The sequence below is a fragment of the Oncorhynchus masou genome, chromosome 24, assembly GCF_036934945.1.
Source record: "Oncorhynchus masou masou isolate Uvic2021 chromosome 24, UVic_Omas_1.1, whole genome shotgun sequence".
In the NCBI taxonomy this organism is placed as follows: domain Eukaryota; kingdom Metazoa; phylum Chordata; class Actinopteri; order Salmoniformes; family Salmonidae; genus Oncorhynchus; species Oncorhynchus masou.
Genome location: NC_088235.1, coordinates 3,037,038 through 3,058,113, shown reverse-complemented (window position 1 = coordinate 3,058,113; position 21,076 = coordinate 3,037,038). Strand labels below are relative to the sequence as shown.

At 45.7% G+C, this 21,076-nt stretch overlaps 1 pseudogene; it reads left to right on the top strand.

Annotated features, from left to right (window-relative positions):
* The window catches only part of LOC135513362 (ryanodine receptor 2-like), a 358,078-nt pseudogene that overhangs the window by 157,509 nt on the left and 179,493 nt on the right, over window positions 1-21,076 (top strand).

The window sequence follows — 21,076 nt, the reverse complement described above, 5'->3', positions numbered from 1 at the left end:
GCAGGACACTGTAGGTACCCCTGACATAGGACACTGTAGGTACCCCTGACATAGCAGGACACTGTAGGTACCCCTGACATAGCAGGACACTGTAGGTACCCCTGACATAGCAGGACACTGTAGGTACCCCTGTCATAGCAGGACACTGTAGGTACCCCTGTCATAGCAGGACACTGTAGATACCCCTGACATAGGACACTGTAGGTACCCCTGACATAGCAGGACACTGTAGGTACCCCTGACATAGCAGGACACTGTAGGTACCCCTGTCATAGCAGGACACTGTAGGTACCCCTGACATAGCAGGACACTGTAGGTACCCCTGACATGGCAGGACACTGTAGGTACCCCTGTCATAGCAGGACACTGTAGGTACCCCTGCCATAGCAGGACACTGTAGGTACCCCTGTCATAGCAGGACACTGTAGGTACCCCTGACATAGCAGGACACTGTAGGTACCCCTGACATAGCAGGACACTGTAGGTACCCCTGACATAGCAGGACACTGTAGGTACCCCTGACATAGCAGGACACTGTAGGTACCCCTGCCATTGCAGGACACTGTAGGTACTCCTGTCATAGCAGGACACTGTAGGTACCCCTGCCATTGCAGGACACTGTAGGTACCCCTGTCATAGCAGGACTAGGTAGGTACCCCTGACATAGCAGGACACTGTAGGTACCCCTGACATAGCAGGACACTGTAGGTACCCCTGTCATAGCAGGACACTGTAGGTACCCCTGACATAGCAGGACACTGTAGGTACCCCTGGCATAGCAGGACACTGTGGGTACCCCTGACATAGGACACTGTAGGTACCCCTGCCATAGCAGAACACTGTAGGTACCCCTGACATAGCAGGACACTGTAGGTACCCCTGACATAGCAGGACACTGTAGGTACCCCTGACATAGCAGGACACTGTAGGTACCCCTGACATAGCAGGACACTGTAGGTACCCCTGACATAGCAGGACACTGTAGGTACCCCTGACATAGCAGGACACTGTAGGTACCCCTGCCATAGCAGAACACTGTAGGTACCCCTGACATAGCAGGACACTGTAGGTACCCCTGACATAGCAGGACACTGTAGGTACCCCTGTCATAGCAGGACACTGTAGGTACCCCTGACATAGCAGGACACTGTAGGTACCCCTGCCATAGCAGAACACTGTAGGTACCCCTGACATAGCAGGACACTGTAGGTACCCCTGACATAGCAGGACACTGTAGGTACCCCTGACATAGCAGGACACTGTAGGTACCCCTGACATAGCAGGACACTGTAGGTACCCCTGACATAGCAGGACACTGTAGGTACCCCTGACATAGCAGGACACTGTAGGTACCCCTGACATAGCAGGACACTGTAGGTACCCCTGACATAGCAGGACACTGTAGGTACCCCTGACATAGCAGGACACTGTAGGTACCCCTGACATAGGACACTGTAGGTACCCCTGTCATAGCAGGACACTGTAGGTACCCCTGACATAGGACACTGTAGGTACCCCTGACATAGGACACTGTAGATACCCCTGACATAGCAGGACACTGTAGGTACCCCTGACATAGCAGGACACTGTAGGTACCCCTGACATAGGACACTGTAGGTACCCCTGACATAGCAGGACACTGTAGGTACCCCTGACATAGGACACTGTAGATACCCCTGACATAGCAGGACACTGTAGGTACCCCTGACATAGCAGGACACTGTAGGTACCCCTGTCATAGCAGGACACTGTAGGTACCCCTGACATAGCAGGACACTGTAGGTACCCCTGACATAGCAGGACACTGTAGGTACCCCTGACATAGGACACTGTAGGTACCCCTGTCATAGCAGGACACTGTAGGTGCCCCTGACATAGCAGGACACTGTAGGTACCCCTGTCATAGCAGGACACTGTAGGTACCCCTGTCATAGCAGGACACTGTAGGTACCCCTGATATAGGACACTGTAGATACCCCTGACATAGCAGGACACTGTAGATACCCCTGACATAGCGGGACACTGTAGGTTCCCCTGACATAGCAGGACACTGTAGGTACCCCTGACATAGGACACTGTAGGTACCCCTGACATAGCAGGACACTGTAGGTACCCCTGACATAGGACACTGTAGGTACCCCTGACATAGCAGGACACTGTAGATACCCCTGACATAGCAGGACACTGTAGGTACCCCTGACATAGCAGGACACTGTAGGTACCCCTGACATAGGACACTGTAGGTACCCCTGCCATAGCAGGACACTGTAGGTACCCCTGACATAGCAAGACACTGTAGGTACCCCTGACATAGCAGGACACTGTAGGTACCCCTGACATAGCAGGACACTGTAGGTACCCCTGACATAGCAGGACACTGTAGGTACCCCTGACATAGGACACTGTAGGTACCCCTGACATAGCAGGACACTGTAGATACCCCTGACATAGCAGGACACTGTAGATACCCCTGACATAGCAGGACACTGTAGGTACCCCTGACATAGCAGGACACTGTAGGTACCCCTGACATAGGACACTGTAGGTACCCCTGACATAGCAGGACACTGTAGATACCCCTGACATAGCAGGACACTGTAGGTACCCCTGACATAGCAGGACACTGTAGGTACCCCTGTCATAGCAGGACACTGTAGATACCCCTGACATAGGACACTGTAGGTACCCCTGACATAGGACACTGTAGGTACCCCTGTCATAGCAGGACACTGTAGATACCCCTGACATAGGACACTGTAGGTACCCCTGACATAGCAGGACACTGTAGATACCCCTGACATAGGACACTGTAGGTACCCCTGCCATAGCAGGACACTGTAGGTACCCCTGACATAGGACACTGTAGGTACCCCTGACATAGCAGGACACTGTAGGTACCCCTGTCATAGCAGGACACTGTAGGTACCCCTGACATAGGACACTGTAGGTACCCCTGACATAGCAGGACACTGTAGGTACCCCTGACATAGGACACTGTAGGTACCCCTGACATAGCAGGACACTGTAGGTACCCCTGACATAGCAGGACACTGTAGGTACCCCTGTCATAGCAGGACACTGTAGGTACCCCTGTCATAGCAGGACACTGTAGGTACCCCTGTCATAGCAGGACACTGTAGGTACCCCTGACATAGGACACTGTAGGTACCCCTGACATAGCAGGACACTGTAGGTGCCCCTGACATAGCAGGACACTGTAGGTACCCCTGCCATAGCAGGACACTGTAGGTACCCCTGACATAGCAGGACACTGTAGGTACCCCTGACATAGGACACTGTAGGTACCCCTGCCATAGCAGGACACTGTAGGTACCCCTGACATAGCAGGACACTGTAGGTACCCCTGACATAGGACACTGTAGGTACCCCTGACATAGCAGGACACTGTAGGTACCCCTGACATAGCAGGACACTGTAGGTACCCCTGACATAGCAGGACACTGTAGGTACCCCTGACATAGCAGGACACTGTAGGTACCCCTGCCATAGCAGGACACTGTAGGTACCCCTGTCATAGCAGGACACTGTAGGTACCCCTGACATAGCAGGACACTGTAGGTACCCCTGACATAGCAGGACACTGTAGGTACTCCTGACATAGCAGGACACTGTAGGTACCCCTGACATAGCAGGACACTGTAGGTACTCCTGACATAGCGGGACACTGTAGGTACCCCTGACATAGCAGGACACTGTTGGTTCCATTGAACTGGGCTCTAACCCTAAAACTGTAGGGATGGGTTCTTCTCCTACCTCTGTAGTACCTCTCTCTGTCCCGTTCTCTCTCACCTTCTCGCTCTCTCCCTTTCTCCTCCCCCTCCAACTCCAAATCCATCCCTACCCCCCCTCGTTCTCTGCCGTCCACTCTCCCTCCCTCTGCACTCTCTCCTGCCTCCCCCGTGCCAGAGTATGTCCTCATTACTCCTCAGTGTTCCTGTTCTGTCTGGCCATGCTGCCAGGCGTTCTATAAAAGTCCCTTAGATAGTCTGCCCTACTCCTATCAGGCATCAGACTCAGAAACAATGACCCAACACACCTCCAGGCTGTGTAAGGGCTGTTTGACCAACAAGGAGAGTGATGGAGTGCTGCATCAGATGACCTGGCCTCCACAATCAACCGACATCAACCCAATTGAGATGGTTTGGGATGAGTTGGACCGGAGAGGGAAGGAAAATCAGCCAACAAGTGCTCAGCATATGTGGGAACTCCTTCAAGACTGTTGGAAAATAATTCCTCATGAAGCTTGTTGAGAGAACGCCAGGAATGTGCAAAGCTGTCATTAATGCAAAATAAAATATATTTTGATTTGTTTAACACTTTTTTCGTTACTGCATGATTCCATATGTGTTATTTCATGGTTTTGATGTCTTCACTATTACCCTACAATGTAGAGAATAGTAAATATAAAGAAAAACCCTGGAATGAGTAGGTGTGTCCAAACATTTGACTTATACTGTGTGTGTGTGTGTGTGTGTGTGTGTGTGTGTTTGTGTGTGTGTGTGTGTGTGTCCTCAGCAGTGAGGTGTTATTGGAGGATGAGGAAGACGACACTATTCACATGGGAAACGCTATAATGACCTTCTACGCAGCCCTCATAGACCTGCTGGGGCGCTGTGCCCCTGAGATGCACGTGAGTCACACACACACACACACACACACACACACACACACACACAGACACACACACAGAGAGAGACCTGCTGGGGCGCTGCGCCCCTGGGATGCATATGAGCCAAAGAAAGAGGGGGAGTCAATGCCTTAGACAGACAGACTGACTGACTGATTGACTGACAAACGGACAGGCAATCTTAGAACCAATAGGGTGAGAATAGGGTTGACCTAATTGAGACAGGCACACTGTACGAGCCAATAGGGTGCTATTTGAGACAGGGACACTGTACGAGCCAATAGGGTGCTATTTGAGACAGGGACACTGTAAGAGCCAATAGAGTGCTATTTGAGACAGGGACACTGTAAGAGGCAATAGGGTGCTATTTGAGACAGGGACACTGTAAGAGCCAATAGGGTGCTATTTGAGACAGGGACACTGTAAGAGCCAATAGGGTGCTATTTGAGTCAGGGACACTGTAAGAGCCAATAGGGTGCTATTTGAGACAGGGACACTGTAAGAGCCAATAGAGTGCTATTTGAGGCAGGGACACTGTAAGAGCCAATAGGGTGATATTTGAGACAGGGACACTTTTAGAACCAGGGTCATGCTAGAGTGATGGTAGACTGGTTAAATTATATTATATAAAAGGTTAAATTACACTTTAATAAAAATAGTCTCTAACCCTCATTTAGTTTCAACATTTCATCGTTGGTTTTCACCTCATTTCCTGTTTTTCAAATCTTCTGCCAGCCGTTTAGCCATGGTGGTGTTCTATGTAGGGAATAGGGCCCTGGTCAACAGTAGTGTTCTATATAGGGAATAGGGCTCTGGTCAACAGTAGTGTTCTATATAAGGGAATAGGGCTCTGGTCAACAGTAGTGTTCTATATAGGGAATAGGGCTCTGGTCAACAGTAGTGTTCTATATAGGGAATAGGGCTCTGGTCAACAGTAGTGTTCTATATAGGGAATAGGGCTCTGGTCAACAGTAGTGTTCTATATAGGGAATAGGGCTCTGGTCAACAGTAGTGTTCTATATAGGGAATAGGGCTCCGGTCAACAGTAGTGTTCTATATAGGGAATAGGGCTCTGGTCAACAGTAGTGTTCTATATAGGGAATAGGGCTCTGGTCAACAGTAGTGTTCTATATAGGGAATAGGGCTCAGGTCAACAGTAGTGTTCTATGTAGGGAATAGGGCTCTGGTCAACAGTAGTGTTCTATATAGGGAATAGGGCTCAGGTCAACAGTAGTGTTCTATATAGGGAATAGGGCTCTGGTCAACAGTAGTGTTCTATATAGGGAATAGGGCTCTGGTCAACAGTAGTGTTCTATATAGGGAATAGGAATCTGGTCAACAGTAGTGTTCTATATAGGGAATAGGGCTCTGGTCAACAGTAGTGTTCTATATAGGGAATAGTGCTCTGGTCAACAGTAGTGTTCTATATAGGGAATAGGGCTCTGGTCAGCAGTAGTGTTCTATATAGGGAATAGGGCTCTGGTCAACAGTAGTGTTCTATATAGGGAATAGGGCCCTGGTCAACAGTAGTGTTCTATATAGGGAATAGGGCTCTGGTCTAAAGTAGTGTTCTATATAGGGAAGAGGGCTCTGGTCAACAGTAGTGTTCTATATAGGGAATAGGTCTCTGGTCAACAGTAGTGTTCTATATAGGGAATAGGGCTCTGGTCAACAGTAGTGTTCTATATAGGGAATAGTGCTCTGGTCAACAGTAGTGTTATATATAGGGAATAGGGCTCTGGTCAACAGTAGTGTTCTATATAGGGAATAGGGCTCTGGTCAACAGTAGTGTTCTATATAGGGAATAGGGCTCTGGTCAACAGTAGTGTTCTATATAGGGAATAGGGCTCTGGTCAACAGTAGTGTTCTATATAGGGAATATTGCTCTGGTCAACAGTAGTGTTCTATATAGGGAATAGTGCTCTGGTCAACAGTAGTGTTCTATATAGGGAATAGGGCTCTGGTCAACAGTAGTGTTCTATATAGGGAATAGGGCTCCGGTCAACAGTAGTGTTCTATATAGGGAATAGGGCTCTGGTCAACAGTAGTGTTCTATATAGGGAATAGGGCTCTGGTCAACAGTAGTGTTCTATGTAGGGAATAGGGCTCTGGTCAACAGTAGTGTTCTATATAGGGAATAGGGCTCAGGTCAACAGTAGTGTTCTATATAGGGAATAGGGCTCTGGTCAACAGTAGTGTTCTATATAGGGAATAGTGCTCTGGTCAACAGTAGTGTTCTATATAGGGAAGAGGGCTCTGGTCAACAGTAGTGTTCTATATAGGGAATAGGGCTCTGGTCAACAGTAGTGTTCTATATAGGGAATAGGGCTCTGGTCAACAGTAGTGTTCTATATAGGGAATAGGGCTCTGGTCAACAGTAGCGTTCTATATAGGGAATAGGGCTCTGGTCAACAGTAGTGTTCTATATAGGGAATAGGCCTCTGGTCAACAGTAGTGTTCTATATAGGGAATAGTGCTCCGGTCAACAGTAGTGTTCTATATAGGGAATAGGGCTCTGGTCAACAGTAGTGTTCTATATAGGGAAGAGGGCTCTGGTCAACAGTAGTGTTCTATATAGGGAATAGGGCTCTGGTCAACAGTAGTGTTCTATATAGGGAATAGGGCTCTGGTCAACAGTAGTGTTCTATATAGGGAATAGGGCACTGGTCAACAGTAGTGTTCTATATAGGGAATAGGGCTCTGGTCAACAGTAGTGTTCTATATAGGGAATAGGGCTCTGGTCAACAGTAGTGTTCTATATAGGGAATAGGGCTCTGGTCAACAGTAGTGTTCCATATAGGGAATAGGGCTCTGGTCAACAGTAGTGTTCTATATAGGGAATAGGGCTCTGGTCAACAGTAGTGTTCTATATAGGGAATAGGGCCCTAGGCAACAGTAGTGTTCTATATAGGGAATAGGGCTCTGGTCTAAAGTAGTGTTCTATATAGGGAATAGGGCTCTGGTCAACAGTAGTGTTCTATATAGGGAATAGGGCTCTGGTCAACAGTAGTGTTCTATATAGGGAATAGGGCCCTGGTCAACAGTAGTGTTCCATATAGGGAATAGGGCTCTGGTCAACAGTAGTGTTCTATATAGGGAATAGGGCTCTGGTCAACAGTAGTGTTATATATAGGGAATAGGGCCCTAGGCAACAGTAGTGTTCTATATAGGGAATAGGGCTCTGGTCAACAGTAGTGTTCTATATAGGGAATAGGGCCCTGGTCAACAGTAGTGTTCTATATAGGGAATAGGGCTCTGGTCAACAGTAGTGTTCTATATAGGGAATAGGGCTCTGGTCAACAGTAGTGTTCTATATAGGGAATAGGGCCCTGGTCAACAGTAGTGTTCTATATAGGGAATAGGGCTCTGGTCAACAGTAGTGTTCTATATAGGGAATAGGGCTCTGGTCAACAGTAGTGTTCTATATAGGGAATAGGGCCCTAGGCAACAGTAGTGTTCTATATAGGTAATAGGGCTCTGGTCTAAAGTAGTGTTCTATATAGGGAATAGGGCTCTGGTCAACAGTAGTGTTCTATATAGGGAATAGGGCTCTGGTCAACAGTAGTGTTCTATATAGGGAATAGGGCCCTGGTCAACAGTAGTGTTCTATATAGGGAATAGGGCTCCGGTCAACAGTAGTGTTCTATATAGGGAATAGTGCCCTAGACAACAGTAGTGTTCTATCTAGGAAATAGGGCTCTGGTCTAAAGTAGTGTTCTATATAGGAAATAGGGCTCTGGTCAACAGTAGTGTTCTATATAGGGAATAGGGCTCTGGTCAACAGTAGTGTTCTATATAGGGAATAGGGCCCTGGTCAACAGTAGTGTTCTATATAGGGAATAGGGCTCTGGTCAACAGTAGTGTTCTATATAGGGAATAGGGCTCTGGTCAACAGTAGTGTTCTATATAGGGAATAGGGCCCTAGGCAACAGTAGTGTTCTATATAGGGAATAGGGCTCTGGTCTAAAGTAGTGTTCTATATAGGGAATAGGGCTCTGGTCAACAGTAGTGTTCTATATAGGGAATAGGGCTCTGGTCAACAGTAGTGTTCTATATAGGGAATAGGGCCCTGGTCAACAGTAGTGTTCTATATAGGGAATAGGGCTCTGGTCAACAGTAGTGTTCTATATAGGGAATAGGGCTCTGGTCAACAGTAGTGTTATATATAGGGAATAGGGCCCTAGGCAACAGTAGTGTTCTATATAGGGAATAGGGCTCTGGTCTAAAGTAGTGTTCTATATAGGGAATAGGGCCCTGGTCAACAGTAGTGTTCTATATAGGGAATAGGGCTCTGGTCAACAGTAGTGTTCTATATAGGGAATAGGGCCCTGGTCAACAGTAGTGTTCTATATAGGGAATAGGGCTCTGGTCAACAGTAGTGTTCTATATAGGGAATAGGGCTCTGGTCAACAGTAGTGTTCTATATAGGGAATAGGGCTCTGGTCAACAGTAGTGTTCTATATAGGGAATAGGGCTCTGGTCAACAGTAGTGTTCTATATAGGGAATAGGGCTCTGGTCAACAGTAGTGTTCTATATAGGGAATAGGGCTCTGGTCAACAGTAGTGTTCTATATAGGGAATAGGGCCCTAGGCAACAGTAGTGTTCTATATAGGGAATAGGGCTCTGGTCTAAAGTAGTGTTCTATATAGGGAATAGGGCTCTGGTCAACAGTAGTGTTCTATATAGGGAATAGGGCTCTGGTCAACAGTAGTGTTCTATATAGGGAATAGGGCCCTGGTCAACAGTAGTGTTCTATATAGGGAATAGGGCTCTGGTCAACAGTAGTGTTCTATATAGGGAATAGGGCTCTGGTCAACAGTAGTGTTATATATAGGGAATAGGGCCCTAGGCAACAGTAGTGTTCTATATAGGGAATAGGGCTCTGGTCTAAAGTAGTGTTCTATATAGGGAATAGGGCCCTGGTCAACAGTAGTGTTCTATATAGGGAATAGGGCTCTGGTCAACAGTAGTGTTCTATATAGGGAATAGGGCCCTGGTCAACAGTAGTGTTCTATATGGGGAATAGGGTTCTGGTCAACAGTAGTGTTCTATATAGGGAATAGGGCTCTGGTCAACAGTAGTGTTCTATATAGGGAATAGGGCTCTGGTCAACAGTAGTGTTCTATATAGGGAATAGGGCTCTGGTCAACAGTAGTGTTCTATATAGGGAATAGGGCTCTGGTCAACAGTAGTGTTCTATATAGGGAATAGGGCTCTGGTCAACAGTAGTGTTCTATATAGGGAATAGGGCTCTGGTCAACAGTAGTGTTCTATATAGGGAATAGGGCTCTGGTCAACAGTAGTGTTCTATATAGGGAATAGGGCTCTGGTCAACAGTAGTGTTCTATATAGGGAATAGGGCTCTGGTCAACAGTAGTGTTCTATATAGGGAATAGGGCTCCGGTCAACAGTAGTGTTCTATATAGGGAATAGGGCTCCGGTCAACAGTAGTGTTCTATATAGGGAATAGGGCCCTGGTCAACAGTAGTGTTCTATATAGGGAATAGGGCCCTGGTCAACAGTAGTGTTCTATATAGGGAATAGGGCTCTGGTCAACAGTAGTGTTCTATATAGGGAATAGGGCTCCGGTCAACAGTAGTGTTCTATATAGGGAATAGGGCTCTGGTCAACAGTAGTGTTCTATATAGAGAATAGGGCTCTGGTCAACAGTAGTGTTCTATATAGGGAATAGGGCTCTGGTCAACAGTAGTGTTCTATATAGGGAATAGGGCTCCGGTCAACAGTAGTGTTCTATATAGGGAATAGGGCTCTGGTCAACAGTAGTGTTCTATATAGGGAATAGGGCTCTGGTCAACAGTAGTGTTCTATATAGGGAATAGGGCCCTGGTCAACAATAGTGTTCTATATAGGGAATAGGGCTCTAGTCAACAGTAGTGTTCTATATAGGGAATAGGGCTCCGGTCAACAGTAGTGTTCTATATAGGGAATAGGGCTCTGGTCAACAGTAGTGTTCTATATAGGGAATAGGGCCCTGGTCAACAATAGTGTTCTATATAGGGAATAGGGCTCTAGTCAACAGTAGTGTTCTATATAGGGAATAGGGCTCCGGTCAACAGTAGTGTTCTATATAGGGAATAGGGCTCTGGTCAACAGTAGTGTTCTATATAGGGAATAGGGCTCTGGTCAACAGTAGTGTTCTATATAGGGAATAGGGCTCTGGTCAACAGTAGTGTTCTATATAGGGAATAGGGCTCTGGTCAACAGTAGTGTTCTATATAGGGAAGAGGGCTCTGGTCAACAGTAGTGTTCTATATAGGGAATAGGGCTCTGGTCAACAGTAGTGTTCTATATAGGGAATAGGGGGGCATTTTTAGTTGTATCTTGTCATTATGACGGACCCCCGTTAGCTGCTACCTCTATCTTCCTGGGGTCCAGACACATTAAGGCTCATCACATTTCGGATACAGACATTCACTGAGGGGGGGGTGTTGTGTGTTCTCCAGCTGATTCATGCTGGGAAGGGTGAGGCCATCAGGATACGAGCCATCCTACGTTCCCTGATCCCCATAGAGGACCTAGAAGGAGTCATCAGCATCCCCTTCCCCATGCCGACTCTGGCCAAAGGTGGGTGGGCTCTCTCCCCACTAAACCTCTGGGGCGTTGCAGGGGTGTAGATATTACCCACGGTTCACCCCAACTGACCTAAAACCATCCACTACTCTGTTAAACTGACCTAGAACCATCCACTACTCTGTTAAACGGACCTAGAACCATCCACTACTCTGTTAAACTGACCTAGAACCATCCACTACTCTGTTAAACTGACCTAGAACTGTCCACTACTCTGTTAAACTGACCTAAAACCATTCACTACTCTGTTAAACTGACCTAGAACCATCCACTACTCTGTTAAACGGACCTAAAACCATCCACTACTCTGTTAAACTGACCTAGAACCGTCCACTACTCTGTTAAACTGACCTAGAACTGTCCACTACTCTGTTAAACTGACCTAAAACCATTCACTACTCTGTTAAACTGACCTAGAACCATCCACTACTCTGTTAAACTGACCTAAAACCTTCACTACTCTGTTAAACTGACCTAAAACCATCCACTACTCTGTTAAACTGAACTAAAACCATCCACTACTCTGTTAAACGGACCTAAAACATTCACTACTCTGTTAAACTGACCTAGAACCATCCACTACTCTGTTAAACTGACCTAAACCCATCCACTACTCTGTTAAACTGACCTAAAACCATCCACTACTCTGTTAAACTGACCTAAAACCATCCACTACTCTGTTAAACTGACCTAAAACCATCCACTACTCTGTTAAACTGACCTAGAACCATCCACTACTCTGTTAAACTGACCTAGAACCATCCACTACTCTGTTAAACTGATCTAGAACCATCCACTACTCTGTTAAACTGAACTAAAACCATCCACTACTCTGTTAAACTGACCTAAAACCATCCACTACTCTGTTAAACTGACCTAGAACCATCCACTACTCTGTTAAACTGACCTAGAACCATCCACTACTCTGTTAAACTGACCTAAAACAATCCACTACTCTGTTAAACGGACCTAGAACCATCCACTACTCTGTTAAACTGACCTAAAGCCATTCACTACTCTGTTAAACTGACCTAGAACCATCCACTACTCTGTTAAACTGAACTAAAACCATCCACTACTCTGTTAAACGGACCTAAAACATTCACTACTCTGTTAAACTGACCTAGAACCATCCACTACTCTGTTAAACTGACCTAAACCCATCCACTACTCTGTTAAACTGACCTAAAACCATCCACTACTCTGTTAAACTGACCTAAAACCATCCACTACTCTGTTAAACTGACCTAAAACCATCCACTACTCTGTTAAACTGACCTAGAACCATCCACTACTCTGTTAAACTGACCTAGAACCATCCACTACTCTGTTAAACTGATCTAGAACCATCCACTACTCTGTTAAACTGAACTAAAACCATCCACTACTCTGTTAAACTGACCTAAAACCATCCACTACTCTGTTAAACTGACCTAGAACCATCCACTACTCTGTTAAACTGACCTAGAACCATCCACTACTCTGTTAAACTGACCTAAAACAATCCACTACTCTGTTAAACGGACCTAGAACCATCCACTACTCTGTTAAACTGACCTAAAGCCATTCACTACTCTGTTAAACTGACCTAGAACCATCCACTACTCTGTTAAACTGACCTAAAACCATCCACTACTCTGTTAAACGGACCTAAAACCGTCCACTACTCTGTTAAACTGACCTAGAACCGTCCACTACTCTGTTAAACTGACCTAGAACCGTCCACTACTCTGTTAAACTGACCTAAAACCATTCACTACTCTGTTAAACTGACCTAAAACCATCCACTACTCTGTTAAACTGACCTAGAACCATCCACTACTCTGTTAAACTGACCTAAAACCATTCACTACTCTGTTAAACTGACCTAGAACCATCCACTACTCTGTTAAACTGACCTAAAACCATTCACTACTCTGTTAAACTGACCTAAAACCATCCACTACTCTGTTAAACTGACCTAGAACCATCCACTACTCTGTTAAACTGACCTAGAACCATCCACTACTCTGTTAAACTGACCTAGAACCATCCACTACTCTGTTAAACTGACCTAGAACCATCCACTACTCTGTTAAACTGACCTAAAACCATTCACGACTATGTTAAACTGACCTAAAACCATCCACTACTCTGTTAAACGGACCTAGAACCATCCACTACTCTGTTAAACTGACCTAAAACCATCCACTACTCTGTTAAACTTACCTAGAACCATCCACTACTCTGTTAGACTGACCTAGAACCATCCACTACTTTGTTAAACTGACCTAGAACCATCCACTACTCTGTTAAACTGACCTAGAACCATCCACTACTCTGTTAAACTGACCTAAAACCATTCACGACTATGTTAAACTGACCTAAAACCATCCACTACTCTGTTAAACGGACCTAGAACCATCCACTACTCTGTTAAACTGACCTAAAACCATCCACTACTCTGTTAAACTGACCTAGAACCATCCACTACTCTGTTAGACTGACCTAGAACCATCCACTACTTTGTTAAACTGACCTACAACCATCCACTACTCTGTTAAACTGACCTAGAACCATCCACTACTCTGTTAAACTGACCTAAAGCCATTCACTACTCTGTTAAACTGACCTAGAACCATCCACTACTCTGTTAAACTGACCTAAAACCATTGACTACTCTGTTAAACTGACCTAGAACCATCCACTACTCTGTTAAACTGACCTAGAACCATCCACTACTCTGTTAAACTGACCTAGAACCATCCACTACTCTGTTAAACTGACCTAGAACCATCCACCACTCTGTTAAACTAAGCTGGAGTCTGACTCTGGTCTGTCTGTTGTGTGTCTAGATGGGTCTGTAGTGGAGTCTGTCTGTTGTTTGTCTAGATGGGTCAGTGGTGGACTCTGGTCTGTCTGTTGTGTGTCTAGATGGGTCAGTGGTAGAGTCTGACTCTGGTCTGTCTGTTGTGTGTCTAGATGGGTCAGTGGTAGAGTCTGACTCTGGTCTGTCTGTTGTGTGTCTAGATGGGTCAGTGGTAGAGTCTGACTCTGGTCTGTCTGTTGTGTGTCTAGATGGGTCGGTGGTAGAGTCTGGTCTGTCTGTTGTGTGTCTAGATGGGTCAGTGGTAGAGTCTGACTCTGGTCTGTCTGTTGTGTGTCTAGATGGGTCGGTGGTAGAGTCCGGTCTGTCTGCTGTGTGTCTAGATGGGTCAGTGGTAGAGTCTGACTCTGGTCTGTCTGTTGTGTGTCTAGATGGGTCGGTGGTAGAGCCTGATATGTCAGCAGGGTTCTGTCCGGACCACAAGGCAGCCATGGTGCTGTTCCTGGACCGGGTCTATGGGATAGAGGACCAGAACTTCCTGCTTCATCTGCTGGAGGTGGGCTTCCTGCCTGACCTCAGGGCTGCTGCCTCGCTCGACACAGTGAGTCTCTAACCCAAACCTTATAGACACAGTGAGTCTCTAACCCTGTAGACACAGTGAGTCTCTAACCCTGTAGACACAGTGAGTCTCTAACCCTGTAGACACAGTGAGTCTCTAACCCAAACCTTATAGACACAGTGAGTCTCTAACCCTGTAGACACAGTGAGTCTCTAACCCTGTAGACACAGTGAGTCTCTAACCCTGTAGACACAGTGAGTCTCTAACCCAAACCTTATAGACACAGTGAGTCTCTAACCCTGTAGACACAGTGAGTCTCTAACCCAAACCTTATAGACACAGTGAGTCTCTAACCCAAACCTTATAGACACAGTGAGTCTCTAACCCTGTAGACACAGTGAGTCTCTAACCCTGTAGACACAGTGAGTCTCTAACCCTGTAGACACAGTGAGTCTCTAACCCAAACCTTATAGACACAGTGAGTCTCTAACCCTGTAGACACAGTGAGTCTCTAACCCAAACCTTATAGACACAGTGAGTCTCTAACCTTATAGACACAGTGAGTCTCTAACCCAAACCGTATAGACACAGTGAGTCTCTAACCTTATAGACACAGTGAGTCTCTAACCCAAACCTTATAGACACAGTGAGTCTCTAACCCAAACCGTATAGACACAGTGAGTCTCTAACCCTGTAGACACAGTGAGTCTCTAACCCAAACCGTATAGACACAGTGAGTCTCTAACCTTATAGACACAGTGAGTCTCTAACCCAAACCTTATAGACACAGTGAGTCTCTAACCCTGTAGACACAGTGAGTCTCTAACCCAAACCTTATAGACACAGTGAGTCTCTAACCCTGTAGACACAGTGAGTCTCTAACCCAAACCTTATAGACACAGTGAGTCTCTAACCCAAACCTTATAGACACAGTGAGTCTCTAACCCAAACCTTATAGACACAGTGAGTCTCTAACCCAAACCTTATAGACACAGTGAGTCTCTAACCCAAACCTTATAGACACAGTGAGTCTCTAACCCAAACCTTATAGACACAGTGAGTCTCTAACCCAAACCTTATAGACACAGTGAGTCTCTAACCTTATAGACACAGTGAGTCTCTAACCTTATAGACACAGTGAGTCTCTAACCTTATAGACACAGTGAGTCTCTAACCTTATAGACACAGTGAGTCTCTAACCCTGTAGACACAGTGAGTCTCTAACCTAATAGACACAGTGAGTCTCTAACCCTGTAGACACAGTGAGTCTCTAACCTAATAGACACAGTGAGTCTCTAACCCTGTAGACACAGTGAGTCTCTAACCCAAACCTTATATACACAGTGAGTCTCTAACCCAAACCTTATAGACACAGTGAGTCTCTAACCCTAACCTTATAGACACAGTGAGTCTCTAACCCTGTAGACACAGTGAGTCTCTAACCCAAACCTTATAGACACGGTGAGTCTCTAACCCAAACCTTATAGACACAGTGAGTCTCTAACCCTAACCTTATAGACACAGTGAGTCTCTAACCCTAACCTTATATACACAGTGAGTCTCTAACCCTGTAGACACAGTGAGTCTCTAACCCAAACCTTATAGACACAGTGAGTCTCTAACCCAAACCTTATAGACACAGTGAGTCTCTAACCCTGTAGACACAGTGAGTCTCTAACCCTAACCTTATAGACACAGTGAGTCTCTAACCCAAACCCTGTAGACACAGTGAGTCTCTAACCCTAACATTATAGACACAGTGAGTCTCTAACCCTAACCCTGTAGACACAGTGAGTCTCTAACCCTGTAGACACAGTGAGTCTCTAACCCAAACCTTATAGACACAGTGAGTCTCTAACCCAAACCTTATAGACACAGTGAGTCTCTAACCCTGTAGACACAGTGAGTCTCTAACCCTGTAGACACAGTGAGTCTCTAACCCTGTAGACACAGTGAGTCTCTAACCTTATAGACACAGTGAGTCTCTAACCCTGTAGACACAGTGAGTCTCTAACCCTAACCTTATAGACACAGTGAGTCTCTAACCCAAACCTTATAGACACAGTGAGTCTCTAACCCAAACCTTATAGACACAGTGAGTCTCTAACCCAAACCTTATAGACACAGTGAGTCTCTAACCCAAACCTTATAGACACAGTGAGTCTCTAACCCAAACCTTATAGACACAGTGAGTCTCTAACCCAAACCTTATAGACACAGTGAGTCTCTAACCCAAACCTTATAGACACAGTGAGTCTCTAACCTTATAGACACAGTGAGTCTCTAACCCAAACCTTATAGACACAGTGAGTCTCTAACCTTATAGACACAGTGAGTCTCTAACCCAAACCTTATATACACAGTGAGTCTCTAACCCAAACCTTATAGACACAGTGAGTCTCTAACCCAAACCTTATATACACAGTGAGTCTCTAACCCAAACCTTATAGACACAGTGAGTCTCTAACCCAAACCTTATAGACACAGTGAGTCTCTAACCCTGTAGACACAGTGAGTCTCTAACCCTGTAGACACAGTGAGTCTCTAACCTTATAGACACAGTGAGTCTCTAACCCTGTAGACACGGTGAGTCTCTAACCCTGTAGACACAGTGAGTCTCTAACCCTGTAGACACAGTGAGTCTCTAACCCTGTAGACACAGTGAGTCTCTAACCCTGTAGACACAGTGAGTCTCTAACCCAAACCTTATAGACACAGTGAGTCTCTAACCCTGTAGACACAGTGAGTCTCTAACCCAAACCTTATATACACAGTGAGTCTCTAACCCTGTAGACACAGTGAGTCTCTAACCCTGTAGACACAGTGAGTCTCTAACCCAAACCTTATAGACACAGTGAGTCTCTAACCCTGTAGACACAGTGAGTCTCTAATCCTGTAGACACAGTGAGTCTCTAACCCAAACCTTATATACACAGTGAGTCTCTAACCCTGTAGACACAGTGAGTCTCTAACCCTGTAGACACAGTGAGTCTCTAACCCAAACCTTATATACACAGTGAGTCTCTAACCCAAACCTTATAGACACAGTGAGTCTCTAACCCTGTAGACACAGTGAGTCTCTAACCCAAACCTTATAGACACAGTGAGTCCCTAACCCTGTAGACACAGTGAGTCTCTAACCCTGTAGACACAGTGAGTCTCTAACCCAAACCTTATAGACACAGTGAGTCTCTAACCCAAACCTTATAGACACAGTGAGTCTCTAACGCAAACCTTATAGACACAGTGAGTCTCTAACCCAAACCTTATAGACACAGTGAGTCTCTAACCCAAACCTTATAAACACAGTGAGTCTCTAACCCAAACCTTATAGACACAGTTAGTCCCTAACCATATAGACACAGTGAGTCTCTAACCCAAACCTTATAGACACAGTGAGTCTCTAACCCAAACCTTATATACACAGTGAGTCTCTAACCCAAACCTTAAATACACAGTGAGTCTCTAACCCTAACCTTATAGACACAGTGAGTCTCTAACCCAAACCTTAAATACACAGTGAGTCTCTAACCCTAACCTTATAGACACAGTGAGTCTCTAACCCAAACCTTAAATACACAGTGAGTCTCAAACCCAAACCTTATATACACAGTGAGTCTCTAACCTTATAGACACAGTGAGTCTCTAACCCAAACCTTATATACACAGTGAGTCTCTAACCCAAACCTTATAGACACAGTGAGTCTCTAACCCAAACCTTATAGACACAGTGAGTCTCTAACCCAAACCTTATAGACACAGTGAGTCTCTAACCCAAACCTTATATACACAGTGAGTCTCTAACCCAAACCTTATATACACAGTGAGTCTCTAACCCAAACCTTATAGACACAGTGAGTCTCTAACCCAAACCTTATAGACACAGTGAGTCTCTAACCCAAACCTTATATACACAGTGAGTCTCTAACCCAAACCTTATAGACACAGTGAGTCTCTAACCCAAACCTTATATACACAGTGAGTCTCTAACCCAAACCTTATAGACACAGTGAGTCTCTAACCTTATAGACACAGTGAGTCTCTAACCCAAACCTTATAGACACAGTGAGTCTCTAACCTTATAGACACAGTGAGTCTCTAACCTTATAGACACAGTGAGTCTCTAACCCAAACCTTATAGACACGGTGAGTCCCTAACCCTGTAGACACAGTGAGTCTCTAACCTTATAGACACAGTGAGTCTCTAACCCAAACCTTATAGACACAGTGAGTCTCTAACCCAAACCTTATAGACACAGTGAGTCTCTAACCCAAACCTTATATACACAGTGAGTCTCTAACCCAAACCTTATAGACACAGTGAGTCTCTAACCCAAACCTTATAGACACAGTGAGTCTCTAACCCAAACCTTATAGACACAGTGAGTCTCTAACCCAAACCTTATAGACACAGTGAGTCTCTAACCCAAACCTTATAGACACAGTGAGTCTCTAACCCAAACCTTATATACACAGTGAGTCTCTAACCCAAACCTTATAGACACAGTGAGTCTCTAACCCAAACCTTATAGACACAGTGAGTCTCTAACCCAAACCTTATAGACACAGTGAGTCTCTAACCCAAACCTTATAGACACAGTGAGTCTCTAACCCAAACCTTATATACACAGTGAGTCTCTAACCCAAACCTTATATACACAGTGAGTCTCTAACCCAAACCTTATAGACACAGTGAGTCTCTAACCCTAACCTTATAGACACAGTGAGTCTCTAACCCTGTAGACACAGTGAGTCTCTAACCCAAACCTTATAGACACAGTTAGTCTCTAACCCTGTAGACACAGTGAGTCTCTAACCCAAACCTTATAGACACAGTTAGTCCCTAACCCTGTAGACACAGTGAGTCTCTAACCCTGTAGACACAGTGAGTCTCTAACCCTGTAGACACAGTGAGTCTCTAACCCAAACCTTATAGACACAGTGAGTCTCTAACCCTGTAGACACAGTGAGTCTCTAACCCTGTAGACACAGTGAGTCTCTAACCCTGTAGACACAGTGAGTCTCTAACCCTGTAGACACAGTGAGTCTCTAACCCTGTAGACACAGGGAGTCTCTAACCCTGTAGACACAGTGAGTCTCTAATCCTAACCCTGTAGACACAGTGAGTCTCTAACCCTGTAGACACAGTGAGTCTCTAATCCTAACCCTGTAGACACAGTGAGTCTCTAACCCTGTAGACACAGTGAGTCTCTAATCCTAACCCTGTGAGACACAGTGAGTCTCTAATCCTAACCCTGTAGACACAGTGAGTCTCTAACCCTGTAGACACAGTGAGTCTCTAATCCTAACCCTGTAGACACAGTGAGTCCCTAACCCTGTAGACACAGTGAGTCTCTAACCCTGTAGACACAGTGAGTCTCTAACCCTGACACAGACACCCTGGTGAGTCTCTAACCCTGTAGACACAGTGAGTCCCTAACCCTGTAGACACAGTGAGTCTCTAACCCTGTAGACACAGTGAGTCTCTAACCCTGTAGACACGGTGAGTCTCTAACCCTGTAGACACAGTGAGTCTCTAACCCTGTAGACACAGTGAGTCTCTAACCCTGTAGACACAGTGGGTCTCTAACCCTGTACAGTAGACACAGTGAGTCTCTAACCCTATAGACACAGTGAGTCTCTAACCCTGTAGACACAGTGAGTCTCTAACCCTGTAGACACAGTGAGTCTCTAACCCTGTAGACACAGTGAGTCTCTAACCTTATAGACACAGTGAGTCTCTAACCCTGTAGACACAGTGAGTCTCTAACCCTGTATGAGTCTCTAACCTTATAGACACAGTGAGTCTCTAACCCTGTAGACACAGTGAGTCTCTAACCTTATAGACACAGTGAGTCTCTAACCCTGTAGACACAGTGAGTCTCTAACCCTGTAGACACAGTGAGTCTCTAACCTTATAGACACGGTGAGTCTCTAACCCTGTAGACACAGTGAGTCCCTAACCCTGTAAACACAGTGAGTCTCTAACCTTATAGACACAGTGAGTCTCTAACCTTATAGACACAGTGAGTCCCTAACCCTGTAGACACAGTGAGTCTCTAACCCTGTAGACACAGTGAGTCTCTAACCCTGTAGACACAGTGAGTCTCTAACCCTGTAGACACAGTGAGTCTCTAACCCTGTAGACACAGTGAGTCTCTAACCTTATAGACACAGTGAGTCTCTAACCCTGTAGACACAGTGAGTCTCTAACCTTGTAGACACAGTGAGACATGGCCCTGACCCTAACCTCGTCCCTGTGTTTTCTCTATGTTTCTCCCCCCAGGCTGCTCTGAGCTCTACAGACATGGCCCTGACCCTAACCTCTGACCTCTACAGACATGGCCCTGACCCTAACCTCGTCCCTGTGTTTTCTCTATGTTTCTCCCCCAGGCTGCTCTGAGCTCTACAGACATGGCCCTGACCCTAACCTCATCCCTGTGTTGTCTCTCTGTTTCTCTCCCCAGGCTG